The sequence below is a fragment of the Lissotriton vulgaris genome, chromosome 1_1, assembly GCF_964263255.1.
Source record: "Lissotriton vulgaris chromosome 1_1, aLisVul1.2, whole genome shotgun sequence".
NCBI lineage: Eukaryota > Metazoa > Chordata > Amphibia > Caudata > Salamandridae > Lissotriton > Lissotriton vulgaris.
This window is the reverse complement of record NC_141685.1, coordinates 1341699247-1341717333: the sequence shown is the minus strand read 5'-3', so window position 1 is coordinate 1341717333 and position 18087 is coordinate 1341699247. Positions and strand designations below refer to the sequence as shown.

Here is an 18087-nt window from a genome sequence, read left to right as displayed (position 1 = left end):
AGAGCAGTCGCAAGGCTGCCAGGGCGTCATCGCATCATCATTGCCTCGCCGCATCAAGGGCGCCATCTTCTCGCATCGAAACCGGATCATCATATCGCATCAAGGCGCCATCTTGCGCACCGCAACGGGCCCGCAGGCCGAGAATCTACGCATCACCTCCGCATCGGTAAGGCTCACAACGAGTCCCCTACTCTGCGGAAGCATTGAGGAAGGACGCAACCGTTCCCCTGGGTCACGGAACCGACGCATCTCCCCTTTTGCGAGCCTTTTGTTCACTTTGCGTTACGCATCCAGGTACTTTGTTGAGAACTTTGTCGCATTTACCAACAACTTGAACTAAGAGACTTTAATCATCTTTTAAGTAACCCTAAGTGCAGTTTTGTGGATTTTTGTCATTTGTGGTCTTGTGTTTAAGTCTATATAAAGAATACTTATTTTTATAAAACCTGTGTTGTGTCCATCTGTAGTGTGATCACTGTATTACTGTGTATATTCACAAATGCTTAACACACTGCCTCTGAGATAAGCCGGTCTGCTCGTGCCAAGCTACCAAGGGGGTGAGCAGGGGTTATTAAGGAGTGTAATCCCCTTATCCTGACTTAGAAGTAAGGGTCCCTGTTTGGACCTGAGCTGAGCTCTTCATAACTGCTGTGGAACGCCCACGTGGGGATAATTCCCCTGCTCTGCTGGGTGTTCCATTAAGTGGGCGGAGTCATGACGAGCTCAGCTCGTCATGAGCACAGCTCTACTGTGCAGCCTGACAAGCTGAGCTCGTCACAAGCACAGAGGTGCCGCACGCGGCCCCCCTCCCCCCGCACCGCAGGGGGAATTAGCCCAGCAGGGAAGGGGCTAATTAAGAACACTAGTCAAGCTGAAGTCAGCCTTTATCAATATCAAATAACTTATAAAATGGGAAGGTTGATGGGCATATAATGTTCAAAACAAGTTCACTCTATCATTTGATTTAGAAACTAAGAATGCCATGTAATTTAATCTCAGTCTTGAAACGTAGATAACAGTGCTATTTAATGTAGGTCAAGTTTTCCCAACAACCTTCCTTTCAATTACGTAGTACACATAATTCTAAACCTGTGGTTTACTATCATTAATTTCTTCCACAGAGAACATTCACTTCACAGGTACAGTACTTATGTTGATCAATAATATGCTTGTTCTGAATGACCATGTTGAGAGAGTGTCAAGAAAATTCGGCAGATTTTACTAACATGGAGAAAGATACTGACGGTCATGTTGATATTGCATTACTGATAATAAGAGATGGTGCTGCTCAGCTTCCTTGAAAAGGATCGGGCGCTGCCTGGGTGGATAGAAAGAGGCCAACAGTTGTAGTGATGATTTGAGGGTAACTTAATGCTCAGCTAATGTGAAATCCAGAATAGGCTGACAGTGCCACAGATACGGTATACAGATATCTAAATAGGATACTGGCTGGTACAAATAATATTTGCCGTGCTGATAATAGCCAGTCTTTATGAGAGAACAAATAGGTGGACAGCAAGTGCTTGGCTGCTGGAAATCAAGGTGGCTAACAGTGCTTTATAATATTGTTTTCATATTTCTACAAATGGCAAGCTGATATGATGAGGCTGCATATCCACTGTGACAGAACGAAATGAAATGGACAGCAAGTTGGTGCTTTGCCAATATGGTTTAGAAGCATGGTGTCTTCTCTCTTTTTGACCTGCATAGGTTACTGACTTCTACAATCACTGGCAGATATTTTCATGTGGCTTTGGCCTCAAGGAAAGTAGCGACTGCCTGAGGAGTAACTGTTTGCTTGTCCATCAAGACAAGGCTGATACTGCATGGCAGCATGGCAGATGCTGTCCTCTTTCCCCTGCAGAGGATACTTTCTTCTGTGATCACTGGCTGAGGCTTTCTGACAGCAAATGGTTTAAGGTAAAAACAGATTGAGTGGAGAGCAGCAGTTGCTTGCCCGGCCATATTGAGGAGGTGGATATGCTTGGCAGCATGGTAACTGATGTCTTTGTGCCCCTGCATAGATTACTAACTTCTGCGATCACTGGCGGATATCTTCAAGGGGCATATGCCTCAAGGTGAGAAGAGGAGACTTACTGGGAAATAGCTGTTGCTTGCCTAGCTATCAGGAGAAGGCTGATGCTATTTGGTAGTGTGATAGCTTCTGTCTTCTTGACCCTGCATAGGGTACTGGCTTCTGAGACTCTAATGCAGATTTCTTCAGGCCTTAAGGGGAATAAAGACTGATTGAGAAGTAACTGTTGGGTGCCTGGTCATCCAGAGAAGGCCGATACTGAATGGCAGTGCAGTAGATGCTGTCTTCGTACTCCTGTATAGGGTATTTGCTTCTGTGATCAGTGGCATACGCCTCAATGTGAGAGGAAACTGACTTAAAAGCTCTGTTGCAGGTCTGGAAATCAAGGAAGCTTATAGTGACTGTCAGAGTATTACAAGTGGTTTGAATATTCACTTGGTGCTGCATAGGTTGCAGCAGTACTGATGCTGCTTGATTGCCTTCATGAGCAGATTAATAAAATACAAAGTGTGAGGCTGCTTCTCTGAAAGAGGGAAAGGACCAGCTCATTTTTTAAAAGGGAACCTCCGGTGGTGCATTTCAGCAAATCTGTCAATGGCTTCATTCAAATGTAGCTGCTTAAACTCATAAGGTTCCTAAGCCATAATTAGATCACTGAGTCTTTTGTCTCCACACTTCTTGCGCAAACAATGTTTTACCCTTTTCATACAGGAGTACTATCTCTCATTTGTAGCAGTAGTAAAAGGTAATGTAAGAGCTAGATTTAAAAGATACGAAACCTGAGGAAATGCTCCTGGTAGATACACGAGAAATGGCCTGACTGAGTGAATACCTGGTACATTCTCATCTGTAGATATGATTTTCCAGTTTCGATTGGAGAGGACTTTGATCTTCTGCAGCCTTTGGATATTTGTAAACAATAACTAGTGCAGAGGAAAACTCCCAAAAATGTTTAGCCTTTGGATTGAACATTCCAACAGCTGGCATGAGACCCATGTTGTCTGTAAAGCGAGCAACAAACTCATTTGCAAATCTATCCAACGTTGAGAAATAAACTTCCTGCTTTAAGCACCCAGACAGTGGATTTTGACCTTCTGAGACATCAAAATGACTGGATCTTTTCCCTACGTAGGTACTGAGAAAATAATCTGTCAGTTTGTTACTCAATTTATGGTGTCTCAAAGGTGGTGCACTTGGATTGGATTTTTCTTGAATCTCAATTCCACACTGCTTTGCTAAGTCCTTAGACTGACTTAACAATCCGGTCCACTGACTGTCTTGACGGAGTTTCAATAATTCACTACTTGATGAATTAATTAGATCACATGCTCTCAGCATATCAAGGTCTTTGCTCCGTAGTACCTCGGATAGACTGTGAATCTTTCAGAGAATGAGTTCCATTTGCCGCAATGTAAGGAAGAAACCAACGTTTTCAGTATTCTTAAGAGGTCCTTCGGCTTCTGAACTAGCCTCCTTGTCACGTTGTTGTGATTCTATTAGACAGAGAACAAAACTAATAGACTCAATTACATCTGCATTTTCCACCCAGGAGGACCAGTAAAACCACCTCATACCTGAGAGTCTTTCTAGCTCCATTACATACAGGTTGCTCTCTTTCTAACCTTAAGCAACGAGCTCCCTCGACCCCTCGCAGTCTGGCTTCCGGGCCAACCACAGCACCGAGACCGCCCTGATCGCAGTCACCGATGACATCCGAGCGCTGCTCGACAACGGAGAAACAGCGGCCCTCATCCTCCTCGACCTCTCTGCGGCCTTCGACACTGTCTGCCATCGTACCCTAGTACAACGCCTCAGCAACGTCGGAGTCCAGGAGAAGGCACTGGAGTGGATCATCTCCTTCCTCGCCGGAAGGACACAGAGGGTCCGCCTCCCTTCGTTCAGATCTGAAGCCACCGAAGTCATCTGCGGCGTCCCTCAAGGCTCCTCACTCAGTCCAACCCTCTTCAACATCTACATGAGCCCCCTCGCAGACATCGCACGCCAGCACCACCTCAACATCATCTCCTACGCCGACGACACCCAGCTGATCCTCTCCCTTACCAACGACCCCGCCACCGCCAGAGCCAACCTTCACGAAGGGATGAAAGAGGTAGCCGAATGGATGAAGAACAGCTGCCTGAAATTGAACTCAGATAAGACGGAAGTCTTCATCCTGGGATCCTCACCCGCCGCTTGGGACGACTCCTGGTGGCCCCCCGCCCTAGGCAGCGCACCCAAACCAACAGACCACGCACGCAACCTGGGCTTCATCCTGGACTCCTCCCTCTCCATGACCAGACAAGTCAACGCCGTCTCCTCGTCGTGCTTCAACATCCAGCGCATGCTGCGGAAGATCTTCCGGTGGATCCCCACCGAGACCAGGAAGACGGTCACCCAGGCCCTCGTCACCAGCCGTCTGGACTACGGCAACACCCTCTACGCCGGAACCACCGCCAAACTCCAGAAGAGACTCCAGCGGATCCAGAACGCCTCAGCACGACTCATCCTCGACATCCCCCGTCACAGCCACATCTCTGGACACCTGAGGGATCTGCATTGGCTCCCGGTCAACAAGAGAATCACCTTCCGTCTCCTCACCCACGCACACAAAGCCCTACACAGCCAAGGCCCAGGATACCTCAACAGCCGCCTCAACTTCTACGCTCCCATACGCCAGCTTCGATCGACCAGCCACGCCCTCGCCGCCGTCCCCCGCATCCGAAGAGCCACCACAGGAGGACGGTCCTTCTCCTACCTGGCCGCCAAGACTTGGAACTCCCTCCCGACTCACCTCCGCCTGACCCAGGACCACCTCGCCTTCAGGAAGCAACTCAAGACCTGGTTGTTCGAGCAGTAGCAGATCCCCCCCCCCCCCCCCCCCCAGCGCCTTGAGACCCTCTGGGTAAGTAGTGCGCTATATAAATGCACTGATTGATTGATTGATTGATTGATTGATTGATGCCTTGATGTAGAAAAACATTAAGTGGTTGCAATGTTGAAAATAACTATTTTAATGGTTATATTTTAATTACTGTTTGCACTAATGCAAGGTTTAGGCGATGGGCATGGCAGTGTATATAAATTGCTTGTGATGTGATCTCTCTTATTTTTGCTTGGACACCATTAAAACAGCCACTCATAACGGATGTTCCTTTGTAGCACTGTGCAACACATTTCTCCCAGTCAAGTTCAGCTTTCTTTATTGCTTCAACAATGGCTACAGAGAGACTGGAGGCATCAAACTTCTCCATATGGTAACACCCTAGAGCATTCTACTGAATATTTCCATCCCAATAAACAAAGCAGATATTAAAACTCAGCTGCTCTTTATGTGAGAAATCTTCGATTTCATCAACTAATACCACAGAATATTTCGCCACTTGTTTGACAATATGTTCACAGACAAGTGTTGCCACCACAGATATCATGTCATTTTGGTAATCAGGAGCGGTATAGTGCCCATACCTCCTGGACATTTTTTCGTTTTAACCTCTCATCTTTATGAGAAATCATCTCTAACAATTCAATGAAATGTCCCAAATCGTGAGAATCCTCATTTAATGCAAACCCTACACGAACTAAGAAGTATACTACCTCAAGCAGCTGCTCCACATGTTGACTATTTTCCTCAATTTCCCGCTCCGCACCAATGTGAAATGAACACTCAGCACTGTCAGCATGTGAAAAAATATCCCTATGTCAGCAATGGCAGAACTATCATCAGCACAGGGAGAAGCAGCTGCAGTGGCAGATGATGTTTCAGAAATGTCATATGAATGTGAATATATGCCTTCACTGCTAGATAGAGCATCATCAGACAACCTTTTTGTTCTTTTGCCGCCATTAGAGCCTGTAGGAGAGACCTCGGTACTTACACTCCCTTATTTAGTGAATAATTCCCATATTGATTTTTGTTTTGGATCTTTGGGTTTTCTTTTAGGGAAAGCCATATTTTTCTTTGTTCCTTTGTTTGCAGCTGAACTCAGCAGTTCTACTGCTAAAATGTCAAAAATACAGAAAGGAGGGTTAGCTCATGGCATGGCACACTGCACATAATAATGAGGAAACCCAGAGCGCCTTACACACACATGCATGTGATATTTTTTAACAGCCATTTTGTTAATAAACAGTATACAAGACATTTTGTATTGCATATAATATTTTCTGTGTGTTAACAAAGTATATTATTGTATACACAACGATGCCAATGGTTACTGTAGCATACCGCTACATTTTGACTGTTCAATTGTGTCATTTCCTTATTTTGTGGCACAACACCAGTGAAATCAATGGAGATACAAAGTGGTGTTGCCTCTGAGCTGGGCCAAGTCCTTTTTTTCCAGGGTTGACACAATTGAGTCTTTCAGTGGGATTTGTCATGTTTTGAAATGGAGGAAGTGCCAGAGGGTGGTGACTCCTTCATGGAAGATGAATTAAGAAGTATGGTCTAGCTTTCATACCGTTTTTATAATACATCAATAACAGGTTACTGATATCAGCAAAAACGTTATTTATGCTAATGGACTAGCCCTCATACTTACTCGACTTTTCATGCTGCGTCCAAGTTTGTGGGAAGCAGACCCAAACCTGTATTTCCGTTTGTTCTTACAATAGAAGTCCTGTTAATTCCAATACATTAGTAAGAATTAGGAAACGTCGCACTCCTTTTTCGGAAAACAGTTTGTAAATTAAAGCAATGCATCCAAGTGTATGGGTGCTATAGAGTGTCACCACCTGATCATGGGGTGTGTTAACGTAATAAGATATAGTAAGTCCTTCACCACGGGAAGGACAAACTCATGTAAGCACTCCTATGCGAAGAGTTCGCTTTACAAATTCAACTTTCCATTTGCCGTTTTCAATAATAGTTTATTCAGCATCAGCAGAATATTCCAATAGTGAAATATCAATCCGTTTTCAAAATTATGTTCTCCATTCAAGTTAGCATCATACCGTGTAATAATCCACTGTTTACTTCACAGGATTTTTTTTTTTAAAACAATGCATTTCGGGTCTAGCCCTTCGTCAGGGGGTAATCCCTCTAAGGTTTCGACCGCCGCGCCTGTGCAGGGCCTTTCATAGACGCGGCGTCGTATTATTACGCGTTATGATGCTAAATTGAAATGGAGAACATAATTATGAAAACGGATTGATATTTCACTATTAGAATATTCTACTGAATAAACTATTGTTGAAAATGACAAATGGGAAGTTGACTTTGTAATCAAAATATATTCCCAGTGCCAACATGCAAAGATAGCATTTGCTACATTAGCTCCATCATTAACGTACGATATTCAACAGCCCTACCTAATGGATTAAAAGCACAAACTGCTCTTTTTACTTCTTTTCAGATGTACACTTAGGGCTTGATTCCGATCCGGTAAAAAAAATCCCCCGTACGATTCGTATTCGTAGCCGAATCCGTACGACTCGTAAACACACCGTACGACCCGGCGAGTACGATCCGGACCGGGTGATCAGGACGCTATTCGTACGGTCCGCGTCAGGTAAAGGCGATTCGTACGGAAAAGCGCTCCATCACATACACACCGTACGCCGTGTACCCCCCATGATCGCCGGGGTACACGCCGTACCCCTGCGATCATGTGGGGTACGTGCCGTACACCCAGCGTACATGGGGTGCGCACCGTACACCCACCGTACATGGGGTACGGTGCGTACCCCATGTACGCTGGGTGTACGGCACGTACCCCACATGATCGCAGGGGTACGGCGCGTACCCCGGCGATCATGGGGGGTACACGGCGTCCCCGGGGAGGGGCGTTCTGTACTTGTTGCGGCGCGAACTATGCATTTACGGCTGTTTCCAGCTCCCGTAAAAAAAAGGGTTGTACGTGGCGTACCCGACACGAATCGTACTTGCTGGGTCGTAAAAACCAGCCGCCAACTGTAGCGATTTCACGTACAGCGGGTTCCGAGTGAGACTCGTACGGAAATTTTAGTCGTACGGAGTCCTGTACGACTCGTACGGTCTTTGGCTCCTGGTACGGATCGTACTTCGTCGTACGTACGGGGACGTGTACGGGTACGATTCGTACGGGGGAAAATTGCTCCGTACGACGATTCGGAGCGCATTTTACCGGATCGGAATCGAGCCCCATCTGTGCAACCTAGATAAAGTTGAAACACAAGTGGCCATCTAGCATTTCCAGTGTATACTTTTAGTCTGTTCTATTGCTGTTTTACTTTCAAGACTTTGCAGTAAAAGGGGAGCTGATCAGCCTGTCAGTCTCATTGCCCTGCCTCCACTAGCCATTCTGAGGCACTCGCACCTTTGCCCTGGACTTTGGCGGTCAGCAGGGCTCTGCAGAAAAATACATCCTTTGTTGATGCAGCACATCTGTTGATCCTCCTTACTACCCTCTCAATGCACTGTTTTTGATCCAGTACAAACCACAAAATGAATTTTAGACTAATCATGGCAATTACAACCAAAATAAGGCAGATTCAAGTTTGTCTTTATACTCTGGAAGTTGTTAAACCATTAATATTAGAAAATACAATTTTTTTCCAGTGCATTTTCAACACCCTACCATTTGTCAGACACAGCCCCACCTTCTTTGTATGTGCTGTCCTACCAAGCTTAGGGCCATATGTATCAAGCTAATTAGCATTCGCAAAGGCCGAAATTCTGCGAATTTCGGCCTTTGCGAATGCTAATTTGACAAATGGCATGTATCAAACATGTTTGATGCAAAATAAGGAATAGCAAAATTTGCAATTCCTTATTTTGCGATTGCACTTAAGGAATCGCAAATTTTGCGATTCCTTAAATGCAATGTATCAAACAAAAAATATTCAAAAAATGCCATTAAGGATTCGCAAATTACCACCAACTTATAGTTGGTAGTAATTTGTGAATTCTTTTCAAAAAGCTTTTTTCAAAAAAACAAAAGGTGCCATATGACGCCCGTACATGCCCTTAGGGCATGTATGTGCGCCATATGCCCCCAAATGTCTTTTTCAGGGGTGCAGCAGGGTGTTCTTGAGACACCCCTGCACCCTTGAAGAAATTCCTAATTTGCGATTAGCTAATTGCTAATCGCAAATTGCACCTTCATTCCTATGGGCCTCCTGGCCCATGGAAATGAATGGGTAATTTGCGATTAGCAATTTGCTAATCGCAAATTAGGAATGGTAAAGAATCGCTATTTAATAGCGATTTTGTACATAAATACCGTTTTGCGAATTCCAAATAGCGATTCCTTAAAATTCGCTATCTGGAATTCGCTAGACGGTAGTATGATACATATGGCCCTTAGTCTCTTAAAAAAACATGGTGCCTCAAAAGCAGATCAGAATTAAAGGCGGCATAACATAGTGTGCCTAATAGAGAATCTTGTGTGAAACATAACTTACTAGCAACAAACATCTTATCAAGCAGCCAAAATGCCCAAAGGCATGAATGCTTGCTTTACAAATGCATTTAAAAATGACTCAATTAATCACTGCTCCTAAAGAAAAACTTTCCACATTTTTAAAACCCATTACCAGCACATACAGAGACAATGAATGATATGTGTTTAAATTAGTGTATAGATAATGTTACATGAGGCAAAGTAGACTGCAAGGTGTAGAATTCACATGTCATCCATACTGGTAGGCCCTTTTTAAGAGTGCTTGTTCTGGAGAAGCACAAGCTCACGATTCAGAGCATAGCACAGTGGTTAGGTTTGACTTTAATAATAAGTATTTATTTATACCCAAACATTCCTTTTTCAGAAACAAAAGTATAGAAAACTGGTCAAAAAACATAACCTGTACCATGCAGCTTGCATGCAACTCTTTAATGGCAGTTCATAGCACACTGTGCTAGATTATGAATGTAACTTATGAAGTGCACAGTAGCAACAAAATCTCTGGGACAAAAGCAGTAACCCACAAAGCTATCCACATAAAATATTGTTCTTTGATATGCATAGTGCACGTTCTTTGCAGCAGGCATATTAACTCTCTGCACTACCTTAGATAAGTGAAACTGCCACTAGACAAAACCCCCATCTCTCTCCAGTAGGTACATTAATAAATCACCCGAGTTAACTTGACAATTTATTGTTGCCTGAAAACTGTAGAATATACAAGGAACCTTGCAGTGCTTTTAAAACTGCTGCACTGCTACAAAACTGGCCCTCATTACCAAAACCTACCCTCACCCTTTATTTATTTATTTATTTATTTATGTATTTGTAGAGCGCCTGAATCAGCCCCGAAGGGGTATCTCCGCGCTTTTGCTTCCGTTGTGGTGTGGTGTTGACAGACAAGGACGATACTGCAGTATGGTAGGGGAATTACTAGGCCTGAGTAAAAAGATATGTTTTTAATTTCTTTCGAAAAGAAAGAAGATTGGTGGTATGTCTCAGCTGTACAAGCAGGGAATTCCACAGAACTGGGCCTTTGAGAGAGAGAGCCCGACCTCCTTGTCTGGCTCTCTTCACTTTTGGCACCTGCAGTATCTGGGAATTACTGGAACGCAAGACGTGGCTGGGTGTGTACAGTACAAATATATCTTTTAGATATTTAGGTCCTGATCCATAAATGCACTTGTGCATTATACAACATGTTTTAAAATTGACACGTTGTCTCACTGGAAGCCAGTGGAGATGAGAAAGAAGGGGACGTGATGGGGTGCGTGGTTGGGCGTTCACGATGAGTATTTTGTATCATCTGCAGTTTATCCATTTGTTCCTGATTGGCCGAAATGAGAAGTCCGTTGCAGTAGTCCATCCTGTTGATGACTAATGTCTGTATCAACGTCTTCCTGTGGGTGTCAGGCAGGAAGGGAAAGATACGTCGAAGCAGCCCAATTACCCGGAAGCAAGTTCCAGTGACTTGGTTGACGTGATCTTTCAGTATCAATGCTTGGTCCAGACGCACTCCCAGATTTTTAATGGTCTGCTTTGGGGCGGGAACCGGTCCCAACTCCGGCCACCAATCTGGGGACCATAGTAGAGTGGCCCCTCCAAACAACATGACTTCGGTTTTAGTCACGTTGCATTGGAGAAAGTTCTGGGCCATCCAATCCGCTACAGCTCTCATCCCGTCTGCAAAGGACTGCATTATTGTCGGCGTAAGGGTTTGGAAGGGGAACAGCAACTGGGTGTCATCGGCGTAAGATATTGGGGTGAACCCATGAGATCTTATTATGTCCGCCAAGGGGGCCACGTACACGTTAAAGAGCGTGGGGCTCAAACACGAGCCCTGTGGCACTCCCTTAGTGAGCTCCCTACAGATGGATTTGTGGGAGCCCAACTTGACACCCTGTTGGCGGCCCGTGAGAAAGCTTTCCAGCCATGACATGGCGGTCCCTCCTATTCCCATCTCCCTCAGACGGCCGAGAAGTATTCCATGCGACACCGTGTCGAAGGCAGCGGACAAATCTAATAGCACCAGAATCACTTAGCCCCCCCCCATCAAGTGACATCCTGATGTTATCAGTCACTGAAAGGAGGGCTGACTCTGTGCTATGATTTGGCCTAAAACCAGATTGAGAGTGGTCTAGGCCGCCCGCTGCCTCGATGTAATTGGACAGGTGCGTATTGACATGTTTCTCGGCTAGTATGCTAAGGTATGGCAAGAGGGAGATGGGCCGGAGGTTGGCAAGCTCCGTCCAGGGGAGGGCAGCGTTCTTACGGATGGGGTTCACCACTGCTCTCTTCCAATCAGTTGGCACGTGTCCCTTCATTAAAGACTGGTTTATAACATCTTGAATGTAAGGTCCCAGCAGAGTACTCAAAGGGGCTATGATTTTGGCGGGGAGGAGATCATCAGGGGACCCAGCCTTCTTGGGAAATGCCCACCCATCACAAGAAGCATGGTACTGCCATTCAGGCCTTGTCGGTGATCAAAACCGACAAAAACTTGTTGACCAGTCCACCAGCACTGACCGGCGTTCGCAAGCTGCGGCTACACGGATGCAGTGTTCGACATAAAACAATGGCAATTAATGTGTTATTCACATTACCTAAACAATGGCTAGACCACTAGAATGGTTGAACCTGAAATGTGGGCTCTTTAACATTCATTTTGAAGTTTTGTAGTGCATTTGAAAATCTTGTGTCAACTCCAAAAACATATAATCTTATCTTACTTTAAATGTTGCTTTTTTTAGAGGTTAGCCCAGGGCCCGCAGCTGACAGGAGTTACAACGACTAGCACCGCCATCAGGGGAGCCGATATTCTAGATGACTCTTTCAGGCTCACTGTCACACTACCTGCTCTGCAGCCCAACCAAGGTCCGACCATCCGACTCATTCAGACAGTGGCAATTATGTGAAGCAAGTCACTCACGACCCTGCGGGACTGAAAGATTGTTCCTGAACCTGCTTTAAAGTCAGTAACTTACTCTAGAGACTAGTGACACTCATCACCCACGCATAAGGCATTAGTCTGACTCAGCGGACATGCAGAGTGCCACACGTTCTCTGCAGCAGGCTTAATAACCCTCTGCCCTACCTAAATAAGTGAAAAGTGCCACTAGACAGAACTCCCCTCTCTCTCCTGCAGATACATTAATAAATCACCAGAGTTAACTTGACACTTTGATCGTTGTCCAAAACAGCTGAATAGACAAGGAACTTTGCAGAGCTTGTAACCCCTTCGGGGCTGATGACGAGCTGGGCTCGTCATAGCGTAGCCTCCTCGCACGCTGATGCCGAGCCCAGCTCGTCACGTAACATGGGATTTAGTAAATCATCGCGTATGAGGGGAATTGCGCTAGCGCGCATGTGGTTAAAACTGCTGCACATGCCCTCCACCCTTTCAGCCTCCCAGGGAAACACCCGTCCTTTGCCCTAAGCTTGGTACAACCATCCCAGCCTAGCTGGTGTTTAAAACAGACAATGTCTTGTTGGTCAGTCCACCAGCACTCACTGACTGGCGTACAGAAGCTGTCGCTACATGGATGCAGTGTTTGACATAAAACAGTGGCAATTAATGTGTTATTCACATTGCCTAAACGATGGATAGACCGCTAGAAGGGTAGAACCTGAAATGTGTGCTCTTTAACAATAATTTCTGAAGTTTTACAGGGAATTTGAAAATCTTGTGACAGCTCCAAATACAGATAATATTATTTTATTTTAAATGTTGATTCTCTTAGAGGTTTGCCCACGGCCCGCAGCTCACAGGTGTAACAACAACTGGTGCCATCATAAGGGAAGATGGAGAGTCGAGACTCTAGTCGAGTCGATGGACGACTCAGTCGGTCTCACTCTCACACGACCTCACCCGCCCCGTGGCCCACCCAAGGTCCGACCATCTGACTCAGTCAGAGAGTGACAATTAAGTGAAACAAGTCACTCATGGGCAGGTCCCGAACTTATGTGGATTCTAGTCAGTCACTCTAGAATCTTGATATCCAGCACCCATTAAGCAGGCTGTGCCGCGTTTGAGCAAATTTTGCTGCCACATGGGGGCTGGGCAATACTTTTTGCCAGGTCCATCATCATTGTTAGCGTTTTCACGCTACCAGATTTATGGCCCTGGGACATGGTCGGAGGTCCCAAACTTGACCAGGCACCACGCGCTCAGCTAGGGTAGGGTGCAGCCGGTGCACGCTTGCACTTACACACTCATGCTACTAGCTGTGCATGTTTAGTTAATCACTGTCCAGTCATGCACAGCCATGCTGCATGCTCCTCGTGCTTATTAGATAAGCTTCCTGTTCATACTGCGGCTGATTTTATGCCACCAGAGTGCTTGCCAAGGCTGACAAACAGCCAGGGGTCGCAAGCAATGTGGCAGGGGTCGCAACGGGTTGCTTATGGTTCTCAGTTGCGACCCCTAATTGACGTCCATGATTCACTGCACTATCACTAGGGTGGATGTGTGACCATCCATGTGGCCCAGCAATCCTAAGTAAACAGATTTTGGTCAGGAAGTATCATTGGTAGAGCCAGCAGAGGCTCTGCTAACAGTAATCAAACACTTTCCCAGACTCTAAATAGAGCAGGGAACAGGGGATTTTGTGGAATAGGAATAGTACTTGTTCATGCCATTCTTCCGACTTCGCCAACACCTAAAAAAATGATTTTTTGTAAGCTTTCCTTTACTTATGGAGGGGCGAGAAATTAGAGGGGTTGGGGATTTTCTCAGCCTTTTTTTTATATGCATGTAAAGGCATTCTTTATTACTTGATTTCTGCATTGAATCTGTGTGCAGGCTTGTTGTTTTTATATTCTTGTTTGATTTCAGCAGGGCTTTTTATATTCTTGCTTGATTTCAGCAGGGCCTTGTTGAAGATCCCAACTAACTCTTCTGTATATCTGTGTCATAAATCAGTGGTGTCTGGTGCAGGGCATTTGACATTTCTGACAGGGAATACCATTGAGTCAAGTAATGTATGTCAGTAGTTTTATGTCATGAACCTTTGTTGAAACCTTCTCAGTGTTAGGATATTTAAACAGAGGGGTGTCTAAACTATAGCGTGTTCATGGTCGAAGCAGTTTATAGGGGTAGCGTTATGCAGCAGATACATTTCATGCATTGATTATTGTGAAGAGCAAGTCTATACTAATTTAAGAAGTTCACAAACGTTATCTTGTTTAAAAAAGTATTTGAATTATATTTCAAATCCTGTGATTTGAAATATAATTCAACTTCTTATGTAAAATAAAAATTAAACCACTTTGAAAACATTGTTTTTAAAAGAATTATATTAGCAAATAACATGCAATAAAATATTGAAAGTGCCCATAAAACTTGACTTTACTTTCAGTTAGTTTTATTATATAAAAGAAGATAATTCACTAACAGTAAATGCCTAACAGAACTAAGACAGTCAATTCACTGACAGACTTCCACAAAAATTATACTGTAAACAAGGAGCGGATGGTAAATTCTGTCCGTTTTACTACAACTTGAGTGCCAGCAAATGCAGTGTGTGACAATTCCAAGCTTGGTGCCTCTCTTAACTTCATAAATAGTTTGCTATAGAATTCGACAAAATTACTCACAGAACAGATCCCTACAAGCGGATGAATCAGTTTCCCCCGAGCAGTGCTCATGTAATCACTTTCATAGTTCTTGAGCACAAACTTGTAATCGACTCACTTTTAGGTTGTTGAGCGCAACGAATGGTTTGTTTTACTGGTTATTCAGAGTTATGACTGACTTCTGGGGGTTAGCCTCACCATAAGCTGGGGAACACGAAAATCAACAGCTGAGAGGAGCCGTTGTCGGGACTGTGCCTGACATTGTGGTGCTGCTTTCGAAATGCTAAAAGAGCCCTTTTGATCGTATCCTTGACTCACTCAGAGTTAAAAATGTGCAAGGAAATGAAGAAATAACACTAATGAACTTACTACAAGGAGATTTCAACCGCATGCAAAACTCCATCACCCATCATGCACCGTTAGGGAAGTGGATGCTAACACACCCTTTGGAGGTGGGGTGAATGGCCAATAAAAAAGTTAAGAAACATCACATGCTGTTTTCATTCGTGTTCTTTCAGCCCAGGAAGAAGGGGATGTGAGCCCTGAAACGCGTTGGCAGCAACTAGAAGTAACGGAGGAAATCAGAGGGCTGCATACTTAATGCCGGAGGGCCGAAAGCAGCAGTGAGCAATCCCGATGCTTTGGGCACTTTGCTTGGACCATACACATATATATATATATATATATACATATATATATATATATATTACCTACTAGTACGTAGTTATAGTTAGGACCTATTTTCCATAGGAAATCCGCAATAGTCTATTTGGAATAACTCTGGCACCGGTTGACGAATCTTCGCAAAATTTTCAGCACTGGTGGCCGCTCCGACCTGCTCCTATCCTAGAGGTCTCGGGTGATTCATCAAGCGGGGGCCGAGAAAGAAAGGGGGTCCCAAAATGTGTTTTCCCATGCAATTTCCCATAGGAACCTTTAGTCGCAGCTACAGCCCGAACTGCTGAACGGAATTAAACCAAATTTGGTAGACCTTGGTTCAGAGTCGTGCCTTTTGCCTAAATGGTGTAAATCCATTCAGTAGTTTCCGAGAAAATCACAATTAAAATCCCATAAATGTCTATGGCCGTGCAGGATCCGCGCACCCTGCCGAGCAGGAGCTGCTACTTGGCTGTCAACACTCCAAACCAGGAAGTGTTGGCAGCCATCTTGTGCCTCAGTAGAACCGAGGCACAAGAAACCTAAATAAAAAATGCAAAAAACACAAAAAGGGGGCAGGGTAGAAACACCCTGACCCCTAGGCCTGCTCAGGGGGTCCCAAAAGTACCCCCAGGACCCCCAATTTCTTTTTTTTTTAATCAGCAAAATCCACGCAGGGTGCGCAGATCTTGTCTATATAAAAAAATGAAGCGTGGGCTCCCGCGCTTCAATGCAAATCAGCCCCCGGGGGGCCAAATCCCAGGGGCATGTTAATAAAAATAAAAAGTGGGGGGGCCCAATCCCCCCCACACTGCCCCGAGGACCGCCACCCCGGGGCAAAAGGATGTATAATTGCGGGGGCATACAGCCCCCCTGCAGCCCAAGGACCACCACCCCCTGGGGCTTAAAAGTATAATTTTGGGAGGGGGCTCCAAGGCCCCCTCGAGCCCCGGGACTGCCACCTCCCGGGGCTCAACGGAATTGAGATTGCAGGGGGTCACACTGCCCCCCCCTGCAGCCCCGGAGACCACCACCCCCGGGGTAAAAGCATATATATTTGCGGGGGGCACACAACCCCCCGCAGCCCTGGGGACCGCCACCCCCGGGGCTTAATAGAAGAATTTGGGGGGCCACTAAGGCCCCCGAGCCAGGGGACCAACACCCCCCGGGGCTCGACTTTATTGATATTGCGGGGGGCACACTGCCCCCGTAGTGCCGGGGACCACCACCCCCAGGGCTTATTTCTCATTAAAAAAAATAATAAAACCCTGTGTGGGGGGCTTGAACCCCTCCACATGCCCCGGGGACCGCCACCTCCCCGGGGCTTTGAAGATGACCCTCCTGGAGCGTTGTCATGGCCATGGGGACTGCCGCCCCCTAGGGCCAGCTCCTGCAGTGTCCCGGGAAGCCCACCCCTGGGACACTGCTGTTTGCCATGACAGGGAAGGAGCCTCGCGGCTCCCACCCTGTCATTGCAAACTGCTTTGCTTCATTGAAGCGAGAGCAGGGAAACCTGCTCTCACTTCAATGAAGCAAAGCAGATTGCTTTTACACATGGGGAGCAGCATGCTAGCTGCTCCCCATGTGGAAAAGCAATGCAAGCTCCCGCAGGAGGCGGGGAGCAGGCTGGGACCGTGGGGGGATTAGGGACCCCCCACGGTCCCGAAAAAAGAGGGCCAGCCCCCGGGGATGGGGTCCCCGGGGCTACAAGTGGCCCGGGAGGGGGGCCACACGTGCTCCTCCCAAAATAATGAAAAAAAAGAGGCAGGCCGGCCCCGGGGGATGTGGTCCGCGGGGCCATAACAGGCCGGAGGCGGGGGGCCATGTGGCCCCCTCCAAATTTTTTTTTTTAAAGTGGCCATGCCCCGGGGGATGGGGTCCCCAGGGCGATTATGTCTCGGGAGGGGGGCCACGCGGCCCCTTCCCGAATTTGAGAGTTTGAAAAATAAATTAGGGGGCAGGCCCTGGAGGATGGGATCCCCAGGGCCAAAAAATGAGAAAAAGAAGGCGGTCTACACAGCCCCCCTTTTTAAAAAAAAGAAGAATATACCGGCATCGCGCCGGAGGCCACGCCCCCTTCTTGCAGCACTCTGCAAACACGCTCCCTGGCGCGTTTGCAGAGGGAGAACGAATTCTCCTTCAATACTGGGGGTCCCACTAGCCCACCAGGAACCTCCAGGATGCGCCAGGGGGCTGTGTTGCAGAGAGGTGTTCTGAGGCCACACCCCTTTTTACATCTCTCTGCAACGCAGCTCTGTCGCGCTTACTGGAGGTAGCTGGTGGGCTAGTTGCACCCCAGGGACCCTAAGTATTCAAGGGGAGTTAATCCCCCAACTTAAAACGCATGTGGCACATTTTAAGTTGGGGAATTAATTATTTTTCAATACTGAGAGTCCCTGAGGGCCAAATAGCCCAACAGGTATCTGAAGTATTCACCAG

At 46.2% G+C, this 18087-nt stretch overlaps 1 pseudogene; it reads right to left on the bottom strand.

Moving 5' to 3' along the window:
* Positions 1 to 2878: 2878 nt before the first annotated feature.
* Positions 2879 to 5511, bottom strand: LOC147749133 (uncharacterized; annotated as a pseudogene).
* Between the last annotated feature and the right edge of the window lie 12576 nt (positions 5512 to 18087).